Source organism: Orcinus orca, chromosome 6 (genome assembly GCF_937001465.1).
Source record: "Orcinus orca chromosome 6, mOrcOrc1.1, whole genome shotgun sequence".
NCBI classification, from domain to species: domain Eukaryota; kingdom Metazoa; phylum Chordata; class Mammalia; order Artiodactyla; family Delphinidae; genus Orcinus; species Orcinus orca.
This window is the reverse complement of record NC_064564.1, coordinates 45,144,540-45,159,349: the sequence shown is the minus strand read 5'-3', so window position 1 is coordinate 45,159,349 and position 14,810 is coordinate 45,144,540. Positions and strand designations below refer to the sequence as shown.

The window sequence follows — 14,810 nt, the reverse complement described above, 5'->3', positions numbered from 1 at the left end:
CTTCATTTTTTCAAAGGATTTAAGTTGTAGGAAGGAGATTCATTAAGTTGTATGAAGGTGCAAATCTAAATGTTGTACCCTTTCTACAGTTCCCAAGAGAGCAGATGCTGGGCCACGAGTCGGCCTAGCTGGAAAAGAATTCTCTGTGTGACAGGAATACACTATGAGCTGGACCACTCCCATGATATTTTGCAGAACCTTCTGTATATTTTTTGATCTAAGTTTGGTTTCGAGCACAGAAATCTCTGTGAGAAATCCCATGAGAAGATTCCACTAAGGCAACGACAAAGACTCGTGTTCCAATCGACTTTTTATGTAAATGGAAAACAAAAATGAATTGGAAGCACACACCTGAAAATTCATAAGAGGCTCTCTCTCAGTAATTATGCAATATTCATGGAAATAGACTCTAGGCATCATGCTAAAAGTAGGACTTTGTCTCCATTTTTTTCTCTTTCAAAAAAGCAGACGACCAGAAGGGAGAAATGGTGCTCACAACCACACTATAGGCACGAAGACGGGAGGTGGCATTTCACAGTCACTCCTAACGGTCAATATCTGAGAATTAAACCTCCCAGACAACCGGGGAAGCTTTGCCTGATGGGAATATTCATGCCCCTCTGGGTGACTAATTCGTTACTTCAGGAGACAGAGAACTCGAAGGGCAACCGACAATTTTACTGTGGCTTACCCTTATGTCCCCAAAAGAAAAATATGTTTTGCTTTTGCACTTCCCCAGGTTACCATGACTCCCCAGCTACTAGTATAAATAGAAATAAACTATTCAGAAGCATCTATTACAAATGATAATATTCTAGGGAGAGCTCTTGATGACATATCCTCAGGAGACAAATTTTATTAAAAATAAAAAAGTGTGGGTATGTTAAACAGCAGCTCTATCACAGTATACTTTTAAAATATTTATTTAAAATATTACTACTATGTTAGTGAAATATTTAAAGTGATTATCTGAACTGCTCCCCAATCACATGGAAGCCTAAACATTTCACCAGCCAGTACAACAGTCTCACATTGGCACCATGCTTTCCAGAAAACAATTCATGCCAAAGAGTGACTGCAACTGTTTTTAACAGGAAAGAAATACATCTCAAGTAAGTGCTGAGACCAGGCATTAAGAGATGCGTCAAGCTGTTTGCCCCAGATTCAGGCTCTGCAAACAAGCCCCAGTGGGCATCAATGAAAACATTTTTGGTTCAGTCGAGTGTGTGCTCTACTGCTTTTAGCTCCCTCTTCCTGGATAGCATCTCCGGAAAGGACATCTCATCAAAGAGCCTTTTCGACCTGGCCACACTTTATATTGTTTTTGTCTCCTGTACCCTTTGCTTCTGGGATGGGATGGATATAAGAACAATTCATCTCCAGATTCAGCTTTGACATTGATTCCATCCTGAATTCTAAACTCCTGCCAGGCTTCTTTAGCCTCTAAATGAGCGATCTTTAGCTGAACTGCAATTCAGTGCAACAATACTTTGGAGGGACACTGATCACGTGGCTGAAAAGAGACAAACAGGTTCTACCTGGGAGAATTTCTTTCTTTTTTTTTTTTTTTGCGGTACGCGGGCCTCTCACTGCTGTGGCCTCTCCTGTTGCAGAGCACAGACTCCGGACGTGCAGGCTCAGCGGCCATGGCTCATGGGCCCAGCTGCTCCGCGGCATGTGGGATCTTCCTGGACCGGGGCACGAACCCGTGTCCCCTGCATCGGCAGGCGGACTCTCAACCACTGCGCCACCAGGGAAGCCCGAGAATTTATTTCTAAATGGAGTCTCTCCTAGACTTATTTTTAATATAGAATCCAGCAACAAGGCCTGAGATGCCATTGAATAGCTCCATAAAACTCTCCTCACACACATTTTGATAAACCCAATGCTTCAAAGTTGAAAAGTAGAAAATACAGAAAAGTGGTTGATTCTTTTGAATAATAATTGATATCACTGATTGAGAGGGTACTTACTATATGCCATGCACTGTGCCAAGCACTTCACTCACCATTTACCAACCCCAAAAGGAAAACTACCTTCTATTTTACAGAACTCAAGGCTCAGAGGAGTCAAGTCACTTGCTCAGGGTCACACAGCTGGTAAGTGGTGGAACTGGAATTTGAACATCGATGAATCCTATTCCAAACTCCATGCACTTAACTGCTAAACCCAGAATAGGAAATATGCTTCACATTGTGTAACAAATCTAATCCATGGGAATGGCTACCCGAAGCACTGGGTTGAGAAGGCTGTGTGTGTGGGCTCACCGGGAAAGAGGATCAGATCAATTAGCAGTGCAAGGTTAGTGGAACTCTTGTGCCAGGATTTGCCATCTTCATTTCCATTTTACTGTCCCTCAAGTCATTGATCTTTATGTCCTATTTCAGTTTCCTATGAGTTTAACACACATGGGAAGGAAATGCAGTGAAGTGGGAAGACATAGGGTTAACGTACTCCTGGGTCACTCTTTCACTCGGTTATCTGGGAGAGGTCACTTAGTCTGTTTTTCATATATGTCCTGAAGGAACTGAACTGGATGATCTTTAGGATTAAATATCATGTGTAAATATATATTTTAAAATGATCGTACCAATGAAGTAGTTTTTAAATTATCTTGTGAATTTTGTTTTATGTCGTTTTCTATTCTCTTCCTGCTAGTAACCTACCTCAATGGAAACGAAAAAGAGAGGTGTGATAAAGTCCATAATCTTTATGGAAAGCAGAAGCATGCATTTTACTTCCCCTCCAGCTCACCTCTGCAACGTCAAGACAATTTGGAAGAACATTCCACTGTGATCCTTTGATATTAAGGACAATAAGAAAATGAAAGATATCCCGTCATAATAAGTGGAAGAATTCTATTGTCACATATTAAAGGACAAAGGCTTACAAAGGAAATACTAAAACCAACTCTTTCTCAGAAATTAGCAAACCAAACCCTTCATGTAAATGAGAACCAATTGAAAACCAGAGTTGTTCTAAAAGTGTTGTTCAAGGACCTACTGTGTAGCACAGGGAACACTGCTTAATATTATGTAACAACCTAAATGGGAAAAGAATTTGAAAAAGAACAGATACACGTATATGTCTAAGTGAATCACTCTGCTGTACACCCGAAACTATCACAACATTGTTAATCAACTATGCTCCAATATAAAATACAAAGTTAAAAAAAAAAGAACTCCTGCAAATCAATACTAAAAAAGACAGACAACCCAATGTAGACACAGACAAAAAACTGAACATTTGACAAAATTGCATATTCATATGGCTAACAAATAAAGGAAAACACGTTCAGAAAAAAACAGTGTGGTTCCTGAAGAGGAAGAGTCTCATTGCACGTGGGTAGTCATCCTTTCTCACTAATTAAGGGAGCTGGGTTCCCGTTCCAGCCAGTGTTGACATACGAAGGGGACAGGGCCCAGGGTACTGAGTACCTGTTTCCAACACTAGCTATTCAGGGTGCTTTAGCTTCTCTTTCACTGGGTGGCAAGAATCTTGTTTTGATGCTAAGAGACAAAGGTGCAAAGGAAGGATTGCTGTTCAGTCAGAAGAAACGAAATAATGTATAGTATTTGTTATACAGCAGAAACTAACACAACATTGTAAAGCAATTATACTCCAATAAAGATGTTAAAAAAAATAATGTATAGTAATAAAGCCAGTCCAAAACAGAGGTAGAGAAAGGCACAGCTCTGGCTATAATGTCCTCAAACTTGCAGGATGCCCAGTACCTTTCTATGTCATTTATTTATTCATTCATTCATTCACTTCCCTGGCAATGAACTAGCAAGAAAATTCCCTAATGAATAATCCATTTTGCTGGTTAAGTCTGAAGCACTCAGATTTCCAGAAAGATAGCCAGTACCAGATAATCATCCAGGATTCTGGACATCCAGTACTTTTGCTTCTAAGTCCAAAAGACAGAATGTATTGTCACTGCCCTTAAAGGGACTATCTTCAATGTTTGACCACCATCAACAAGACGATTAGCATGCCTTTCACCATCTTTATGAAACTACAGATGTTTGCCTCGGCATTTTTCCAGGCCTCCTTGTGTCATCAGGCCTGTAATGCCTTCTTCATTAGTTGGTGTGCTATTCATTTCTGGTCCTGAGTGAGAGGGCTGTCTCTTGACGCCACTATGCAGTTGCTTTGATTTCAGATGTAAGAGGTTGGCCAACCTGGGGTGGGTGAAGATATTCCTTTGGCTCTTACACACATCAACCATGAGGGGGCTCAGGCAGCTTTGGGGGATAAGAACGCAATAGGAGAAGTGCCCCTCAAGTGGTCCTTTTTCTGTGTTCATGTTTAGCTTCTAATGTGACGTAATGAATTATGAACTAAAGGTAATTGGAAGATTTGTGCCCTCTGTGCAGAACAGAAGTGTCACGTATGAAAGCAAACCACAGGTCAATTAGGAGAGTTGATCACTCTTTATATTGCTCTTTAATGAAAGGAAATAACCCTGATAGATTTTCCTGGGGATTGCTGATGAGTGTGTATTTGTAGTCAACACATGGGGCATTTTATTGATCTCAGTCAAGTTAAAATTTTATTAACGAGTCAGATACTCATCTGTACTTTTCTAGAAGTTCTCTCTCTCTAAAAGTCAGTCAATACAAATGCCTTCTGTTTCTCTTCCTCTCTCCCCCTGAACTGACATTTAAGTACCTGATCCTGATATATGCTGAATACTTTCCCATGTATTATCTCATTTAATCCTCCTGACAACGTTGTAGATTACTATGTTTTATCTCCATTTAAAGATAAAGATATTGAAGCAGAAAGAGGATAAGTGAGTTGCCCTTTATCACACAGGTAATAAAAAGCAAATCATGGACTCAAACAGACCCAGTTTTCCCTGACCCTGAGGTTCATGTGATTTCTGCAACCCCATATGGTCTCCCAGAGGCAGAATGAGGGTAGTTTTGTAGCATGGCCTGATTTGAATGAAGATGATGAGAAAGATGAGGCTGACAAGGAAATGCACCCAACCAGGCAGCTTAGGAGCTGTCTTAACCCACCCAGAGGGCCCTGGGGCTGCTGCTGCTCCAGCCTGGTTCAAAGAGCAGAGTCTCCTGTGCATCTAGCATAGTGAAGGGCCAGCAGATCAAACCTGGCACCTCTAAGTCAAGTGATAGAGTTCAGCACGTGTGACCCTAAACCTTTTGAGACTCAGTTTGGTCCCTTGGTTTTTAGCGGCTCTAAAGCAGATACAGCTTGTATTTTGAACGGTATTTCTACTCCCTGACTGCCTGGATTGAGTCTCCTCACTTTGTTCAAAGGCTGCTTTTAGACATCCAAGCAACAGGAACCACATTAGAGAGTTTGAGGTTTAATCGATAAAATTGACTAGGAAAGAACTCAAAAGCCACACTGCCTGCTTCCATGCTTGATACACTGGGCAGACACTTAGTTCTCATCTTGTGTTTGATCTACAGACTCTGTGAAAACTGTAAGTTTCCCTTCCTGCATGATATTTTAAATTAGAGCTTGCATTATGTTCTGTGGGCTGCAGGGTTACTGCGGCAATCAGCTCCTGAAGCACAGGGATTTTATCTGAGAAGCACCTTAATGAAGATTACACTAGAGGTCAGGGTTTTGTCTGTGTTCATCTTCTACACGTTGGGACCCTGTTCCCAAATGGATGTGCTGATGCATACTCACGATCTCCTCATAAATACACTATACATAATTTATAATCAGGCTGCCGCCAAGAATCAGCTCTTTTGATGAAAGGCAGTGAAATGTACTTTAGGAGCTAATGTGTGAGAGATTTCCAGAAATGTGAGAAACAGTTCAGTCTAGTGAAAACACGCACATGTGCACACACACACACACACACACACACACACTTATTAAGTATTTCCTAACATGCTGGTTCTAAGAAAATTTTCTAAGAAAATTATATGCATGAATGCAATTCCCCTGAACACCCAATGTGGTAAGTTCTATTTTTCTTCCCATTTTGAGAATGGCAAACTAAGGCACAAAAACATGACATGACTTGCCTTATTTAGCTCACACAGCTAATAAGTAGCAACACTGGGATATTAATACTAAGCAATCTGGCCAAAGATGATATATCCTTAATTGTTCTACTATCCTGGCTCAAAATTTGTTCTGAGAGCAGAGAACCTAGCTGGGAATCTCAGACCCAGCTCTGTGATCTTGAACAAGTCACTTAAATGATGCTTAGCCTCAGCCTCTTATCTGTAAACTGGTTAACAATAATACCAACGTCTCATGATCGTTCAGAGGAGTTAATCAGAAGATAGGCACGTTTTGTAAACTGCAAAGTGCTACATGCGTGTCATCAATCAGTTGTGGATACAGCACACGATACACGCTGTGTCTTTCCTACTTTGTTCTTCTCTGTTGCCCTGACTCCATCCCATAATACACTAGACACATAAAAACACGTAACACTTAAAATAGTAATTTCTAATTAAATACAACCAAGTGACCTTGAGATATCCTCCTAAATCATGATGCTAACAATAAGGGTATGAATGCATCATTTTTTTCTCAGAGAAAATGGGGAAATAATTTTAGAGCAATGGGAACAAATTGTGCCATCTAGTTATGAAAAATACACGCAGCTTAGAGGCTCTGTTAACATTAACATCTAAATGTTAACTCAAAAACACTAGTTAACGGGCTTCCCTGGTGGCGCAGTGGTTGAGAGTCCGCCTGCCGATGCAGGGGACACGGGTGTCCGGGAAGATCCCACATGCCGCGGAGCGGCTGGGCCCGTGAGCCATGGCCGCTGAGCCTGCGCGTCCGGAGCCTGTGCTCCGCAACGGAGAGGCCACAGCAGTGAGAGGCCCGCGTACCGCAAAAAAAAAAAAAAAAAAAAAAAAAACTAGTTAACGTTAGAGATATTCTCACCATTAAAATAATGACATGGTTGAGGACTGGTATTCTGTACCTTTAGTGCGTGGACTAGAAGTGCTTGTCAATCATCTGAAGGGGGTGGGACATTAATAGAAAGGAGGCACAGTGAGGAAGTGAGATACCAAGTGGGATAGGCCATGGGCTTTGGCTCTGGATTCAGCAGCCCAGGTACAAGTCTCGCATCCATCCAAAAGCCACTGGGTGCTTACACGTGCCAGGCCCTGTCAGGTAGGTACCAGAGATACAAAAGCACATAAAGACATGGTTCTTGCCTTCCTAGAGCTCTCCTGCTTACCCGATGACCCTTGGGACTTTATGTCAGTCTTTTCATCTTACTAAGAAAAGCCTTGGTTTCCATATCAATAAAAGGGAGCAAGTGAAGAATCAGAGAGGTAAAGTCACCTTTTAAAGTTTCTACAATTGATTGGAATGAAACTTTAGATTTCTAATTCAGTGTTTTCTGCAACCGGATCTCATTGTTCCTTTTGCAATTTGCAGCACTGTTTGTTGCATTTCTTAAGTGTGGGTACAATATGCCAAGATATAAGTGATTCGTTTCACATTCTGCCAGGGTTTACTTTTTATTGCCATAACACTTTTTTTGCCCAAGATTAACAATTATTTCTCTTTGAAAGAAATAGTTTTAAAAAAGCTAAGCCACAGACTGGATAATTTTTGCAACTATATCTCTGACAAAAGGCTTTTATCCAATTTATAACAAACTGTAAGTGATTAATTTTTGAGTTTTCCCAGATTGTTTTCTCTGCTTACCCACTAGAGATTTCTGGCAAGGTCTACATTAGAACCTACCCTTCTCTTCAGCTGCAAGATGTAGTCTTGGGCAGTTCCAGGGCTGTACAGTGGGGAAATGATAGAAAAGCAGGCAGGGGGAAGCAAAAACAAGGGCTGTAAGAGTTTTCACTGGTTTGAGAAGCAGAGCTGTACTGTGTGTGGCAATGGATTGGGAAGAACCTGGAAAGGGATTTTAAAATTTATTGCTGGGGGATTTCCTGTCCCCTTCATAATATTGAGTAATGCTAGTTTGAGTTGTTTTAAAATTATTCCTGGTTGCTGCGACTGTGTTCATTTAAGCACAATATTGCTCTGAAATTGATCTATGAGGGTCACAGGTTTACGAGCCCTGAACAACCATTGCCTTCATCTTATTAGCGGTGGGAGGCTGTGTGTGGACCTTCCCAATGCATCTTGAATGTAAGAACCAACTAGGCTTTAATAGGTGAGCAATGAGCTGTAGCACATCTGGCCAGGGGAAATGGTGTCAAGAAATGGAATGAGTCTTCGGAACATTTGTCTTGTTAAGTACATATGTTCCTACTTCAAAACTTCCTTCATTTATTTATTTTATCCCACTACTGGGCATATACCCTGAGAAAACCATAATTCAAAAAGAGTCATGTACCAAAATGTTCATTGCAGCTCTATTTACAATAGCCAGGACATGGAAGCAACCTAAGTGTCCATTGACAGATGAATGGATAAAGATGTGGCACATAGATACAATGGAATATTACTCAGCCATAAAAAGAAACAAAATTGAGATATTTGTAGTGAGGTGGATGGACCTAGAGTCTGTCATACAGAGTGAAGTAAGTCAGAAAGAGAAAAACAAATACTGTATGCTAACACATATATATGGAATCTAAGAAAAAAAAAAAGGTCATGAAGAACCTAGGGGTAAGACGGGAATAAAGACACAGACCTACTAGAGAATGGACTTGAGGATATGGGGAGGGGGAAGGGTAAGCTAGGACAAAGTGACAGAGTGGCATGGACATATATACACTACCAAACGTAAAATAGATAGCTAGTGGGGAGTAGCTGCATAGCACAGGGAGATCAGCTCGGTGGTTTGTGACCACCTAGAGGGGTGGGAGGGAAGGAGATGCAAGAGGGAAGAGATATGGGGATATATGTATATGTATAACTGATTCACTTTGTTATAAAGCAGAAACTAACACACCACTGTAAAGCAATTATACTCCAATAAAGATGTTAAAGAAAAAAACTTCCTTCAAAGTCTGAGTAGAAGGGAAACACATCATTTCCTCAATGCCACCTGGTGGTTGAAACTAACAGTCAATAGGCCTGCGCTTGGGCTCTGGCTTAAGGTCTGAGAGGAATATAGAAAGAGCACAGTTTATTTTACACATAATAGTTTGTACCTCTTAATCCCCTATCCTTGTTAGGCCCCCCTTCCCTTTCCCCACTGGTAACCAATAGTCTGTTCTCTATGTAAGCTACAAAGATGTATTGTATAACACAAGGAATATAGCCAATATTTTATAATAACTATAAATGGAATAACCTTTAAAAATTGTGAATCACCGTTGTACACCTGAAACATATTACATTGTACATCAATTATACCTCAATTAAAAAAAAAGAGCACCCTGCTTTTCTGGGCTAAGGAAATGGAAATCCACTATAGGACACTGACAAAGTCAGCATCATAGTTAATCCATTTTCTGTGCTTCTAGCTCTAAATTAGACATCATAGCTAACTCTTGCTCTAAATGTTTACACTCAAGAAGCAGAGTGGGGTGAGGAGAATGGTGTTACCAGTTTATATTCATCCTCTATTACTTTTTAAAGTCCTTATGACACCATACGTGGTGGTATTAATAGCATTCCCATTTTACAAATGGGGAAAGATTTACAGAGTTTTAATGATCTGCTTAAGATGTAATTATCGAGGACTTCCGGGAAGATGGCGGAAGAGTAAGACGCGGAGATCACCTTCCTCTCCACAGATACACCAGAAATACATCTACGCGTGGAACAACTCCTACGGAACACCTACTGAACGCTAGCAGAAGACCTCAGACCTCCCAAAAGGCAAGGAACCCCCCACGTACCTGGTTAGGGCAAAAGAAAAAACTAAACAGAGACAAAAGGATAGGGACGGGTCCTGCACCAGCGGGAGAGAGCTGTGAAGGAGGAAAAGTGTCCACACACTAGGAAGCCCCTTCGCGGGTGGAGACTTCGGGAGGCGGAGTGGGGGAGCTTGGGAGCCGCGGAGGAGAGCACAGCAACAGGGGTGCGGAGGGCAAAGCGGACAGATTCCAGCGCAGAGGATCGGGCCGACCGGCACTCACCAGCGAGAGGCTTGTCTGCTCGTCCGCCGGGGCGGGCGGGACTGGGAGCTGAGGCTCCGGCTTTTGTCGGAGCGCTGGGAGAGGACTGAGGTTGGCTGCGTGAACACAGCCTGCAGGGCGTTGGTGCGCCGCGGCTAGCCGGGAGAGAGTCCGGGGAGGGGTCTGGACCTGCCGAAGAGGCAAGAGACTTTTACGTCCCTCTTTGTTTCCTGGTGCACGAGGAGAGGGGATTAAGAACGCTGCTTGAGAGAGCTCCAGGGACGGGCGCGAGCCGCGGCTAAGAGTGCGGAGCCCAGAGACGGACATGGGACGCTAAGGCCGCTGCTGCCGCCGCCAGGAGGCCTGTGTGCGAACACAGGTCACTAGCCACACGCCCTTCCGGGGAGCCTGTGCGGCCCGCCACTGCCAGGGTCCCGGGATCCAGTGACAACTCCCCCGGGAGAACGCACGGCGCGCCTCAGGCTGCAGCGTCACGCCGGCCTCTGCCGCTGCAGGCCCGCCCCGCACTCCGTGACCCTCCCTACCCCCCGGCCGGGGTGAGCCAGAGCCTCCGAATCAGCGGCTCCTTTAACCGCGTCCTGTCTGAGCAAAGAACAGACGCCCTCCGGCGACCTACACGCACAGGCGGGGCTAAATCCAAAGCTGAGCCCCTGGGAACTGTGAGAACAAAGAAGAGAAAGGGAAATCTCTCCCAGCAGCCTCAGAAGCAGCGGATTAAAGCTCCACAATCAACTTGATATACCCTGCATCTGTGGAATACCTGAATAGACAAGAATCATCCCAAATTAAGGAGCCCTGTGGATGAAAGGCTCTTGGTGCTGCAGCCAGGAGTCAGTGCTGTGCCTCTGAGGTGGGAGAGCCAACTTCAGGACACTGGTCCACAAGAGGCCTCCCAGCTGCACATAATATCAAACAGCAAAAATCTCCGAGAGATCTCCATCTCAACGCCAGCACCCAGCTTCACGCAACGACCAGCAAGCTACAGTGCTGGACATCCTATGCCAAACAACTAGCAAGACAGGAACACAACCCCACCCATTAGCAGAGAGGCTGCCCAAAATCATAATAAGTCTACAGACACCCCAAAACACACCACCAGACGTGGACCTGCCCACCAGAAAGACAAGATCCAGCCTCATCCACCAGAACACAGGCACTAGTACCCTCCACCAGGAAGCCTACACAACCCACTGAACCAACCTTAGCCACTGGGGACAGACACAAAAAACAACAGGAACTACGAACCTTCAGCCTGCAAAAAAGGAGACCCCAAACACAGTAAGAGAAGCAAAATGAAAAGACAGAAAAACACACAGCAGATGAAGGAGCAAGATAAAAACCCACCAGACCTAACAAATGAAGAGGAAATAGGCAGTCTACCTGAAAAAGAATTCAGAATAATGATAGTAAGGTTGATCCGAAATCTTGGAGATAGAATGGACAATAGAATGGACAAATTGCAAGAATCAGTTAACAAGGACCTAGAAGAACTAAAGATGAAACAAGCAACGATGAACAACACAATAAATGAAATTAAAAGTACTCTAGATGGGATCAATAGCAGAATAACTGAGGCAGAAGAACGGATAAGTGACCTGGAAGATAAAATAGTGGAAATAACTACTGCAGAGCAGAATAAAGAAGAAAGAATGAAAAGAACTGAGGACAGTCTCAGAGACCTCTGGGACAACATTAAACGCACCAACATTCGAATTATAGGGGTTCCAGAAGAAGAAGAGAAAAAGAAAGGGACTGAGAAAATATTTGAAGAGATTATAGTTGAAAACTTCCCTAATATGGGAAAGGAAATAGTTAATCAAGTCGAGGAAGCACAGAGAGTCCCATACAGGATAAATCCAAGGAGAAAAACGCCAAGACACATATTAATCAAACTGTCAAAAATTAAATACAAAGAAAACATATTAAAAGCAGCAAGGGAAAAACAACAAATAACACACAAGGGAATCCCCATAAGGTTAACAGCTGATCTTTCAGCAGAAACTCTGCAAGCCAGAAGGGAGTGGCAGGACATATTGAAAGTGTTGAAGGAGAAAAACCTGCAACCAAGATTACTCTACCCAGCAAGGATCTCATTCAGATTTGATGGAGAAATTAAAACCTTTACAGACAAGCAAAAGCTGAGAGAGTTCAGCACCACCAAACCAGCTCTACAACAACTGCTAAAGGAACTTCTCTAGGCAAGAAACACAAAAGAAGGAAAGGACCTACAATAACGAACCCAAAACAATTAAGAAAATGGGAATAGGAACACACATATCGATAATTACCTTAAATGTATATAAATTAAATGCTCCCACAAAAAGACACAGACTGGCTGAATGGATACAAAAACAAGACCCATATATTTGCTGTCTACAAGAGACCCACTTCAGACCTAGAGACACATACAGACTGAAAGTAAGGGGATGGAAAAAGGTATTTCATGCAAATGGAAACCAAAAGAAAGCTGGAGTAGCAATTCTCATATCAGACAAAATAGACTTTAAAACAAAGACCATTACAAGAGACAAAGAAGGACACTACATAATGATCAAGGGATCGATCCAAGAGGAAGATATAACAATTGTAAATATTTATGCACCCAATATAGGTGCACCTCAATACATAAGGCAAATACTGACAACCATAAAAGGGGAAATCGACAGTAACACATTCATAGTAGGGGACTTTAACACCCCACTTTCACCCATGGACAGATCATCCAAAATGAAAATAAATAAGGAAACACAAGCTTTAAATGATACATTAAACGAGATGGAGTTAATTGATATTTATAGGACATTCCATCCAAAAACAACAGAATACACATTTTTCTCAAGTGCTCATGGAACATTCTCCAGGATAGATCATATCTTGGGTCACAAATCAAGCCTTGGTAAATTTAAGAAAATTGAAATTGTATCAAGTATCTTTTCTGACCACAACGCCATGAGACTAGATATCAATTACAGGAAAAGATCTGTAAAAAATACAAACACATGGAGGCTAAACAATACACTACTTAATAATGAAGTGATCACTGAAGAAATCAAAGAGGAAATCAAAAAATACCTAGAAACAAATGACAATGGAGACACAACGACCCAAAACCTGTGGGATGCAGCAAAAGCAGTTCTAAGGGGGAAGTTTATAGCAATACAAGCCCACCTTAAGAAGCAGGAAACATCTCGAATAAACAACCTAACCTTGCACCTCAAGCAATTAGAGAAAGAAGAACAAAAAAACCCCAAAGCTAGCAGAAGGAAAGAAATCATAAAAATCAGATCACAAATAAATGAAAAAGAAATGAAGGAAACAATAGCAAAGATCAATAAAACTAAAAGCTGGTTCTTTGAGAAGATAAACAAAATAGATAAACCACTAGCCAGACTCATCAAGAAAAAAAGGGAGAAGACTCAAATCAATAGAATTAGAAATGAAAAAGGAGAGGTAACAACTGACACTGCAGAAATAAAAGAGATCATGAGAGATTACTACAAGCAACTCTATGCCAATAAAATGGACAATCTGGAAGAAATGGACAAATTCTTAGAAATGCACAACCTGCCAAGACTGAATCAGGAAGAAATAGAAAATATGAACAGACCAATCACAAGCACTGAAATTGAAACTGTGATTAAAAATCTTCCAACAAAGAAAAGCCCAGGACCAGATGGCTTCACAGGCGAATTCTATCAAACATTTAGAGAAGAGCTAACACCTATCCTTCTCAAACTCTTCCAAAATATAGCAGAGGGAGGAACACTCCCAAACTCCTTCTACGAGGCCACCATCATCTTGATACCAAAACCAGACAAGGATGTCACAAAGAAAGAAAACTACAGCCAATATCACTGATGAACATAGATGCAAAAATCCTCAACAAAATACTAGCAAACAGAATCCAACAGCACATTAAAAGGATCATACACCATGATCAAGTGGGGTTTATCCCAGGAATGCAAGGATTCTTCAATATACGCAAATCTATCAATGTGATAAACCATATTAACAAACTGAAGGAGAAAAACCATATGATCATCTCAATAGATGCAGAGAAAGCTTTTGACAAAATTCAACACCCATTTATGATAAAAACCCTGCAGAAAGTAGGCATAGAGGGAACTTTCCTCAACATAATAAAGGCCATATATGACAAGCCCACAGCAAACATCATCCTCAATGGTGAAAAACTGAAAGCATTTCCACTAAGATCAGGAACAAGACAAGGTTGCCCACTCTCACCACTCTTATTCAACATAGTTTTGGAAGTTTTAGCCACAGCAATTAGAGAAGAAAAGGAAATAAAAGGAATCCAAATCGGAAAAGAAGAAGTAAAGCTGTCACTGTTTGCAGATGACATGATCCTATACATAGAGAACCCTAAAGATGCTACCAGAAAACTACTAGAGCTAATCAATGAATTTGGTAAAGTGGCAGGATACAAAATTAATGCACAGAAATCTCTGGCATTCCTATATACTAATGATGAAAAATCTGAAAGTGAAGTCAAGAAAACACTCCCATTTACCATTGCAACAAAAAGAATAAAATATCTAGGAATAAACCTACCTAAGGAGACAAAAGATCTGTATGCAGAAAATTATAAGACACTGATGAAAGAAATTAAAGATGATACAAATAGATGGAGAGATATACCATGTTCTTGGATTGGAAGAATCAACATTGTGAAAATGACTCTACTACCCAAAGCAATCTATAGATTCAATGCAATCCCTATCAAACTACCACTGGCATTTTTCACAGAACTAGAACAAAAAATTTTGCAATTTG

The 14,810-nt window shown here is 41.6% G+C and overlaps 1 protein-coding gene across 1 annotated transcript in view; it reads right to left on the bottom strand.

Annotated features, from left to right (window-relative positions):
* Positions 1-14,810, bottom strand: part of LINGO2 (leucine rich repeat and Ig domain containing 2) — a 200,250-nt gene that overhangs the window by 27,741 nt on the left and 157,699 nt on the right. The window lies entirely within an intron of this gene.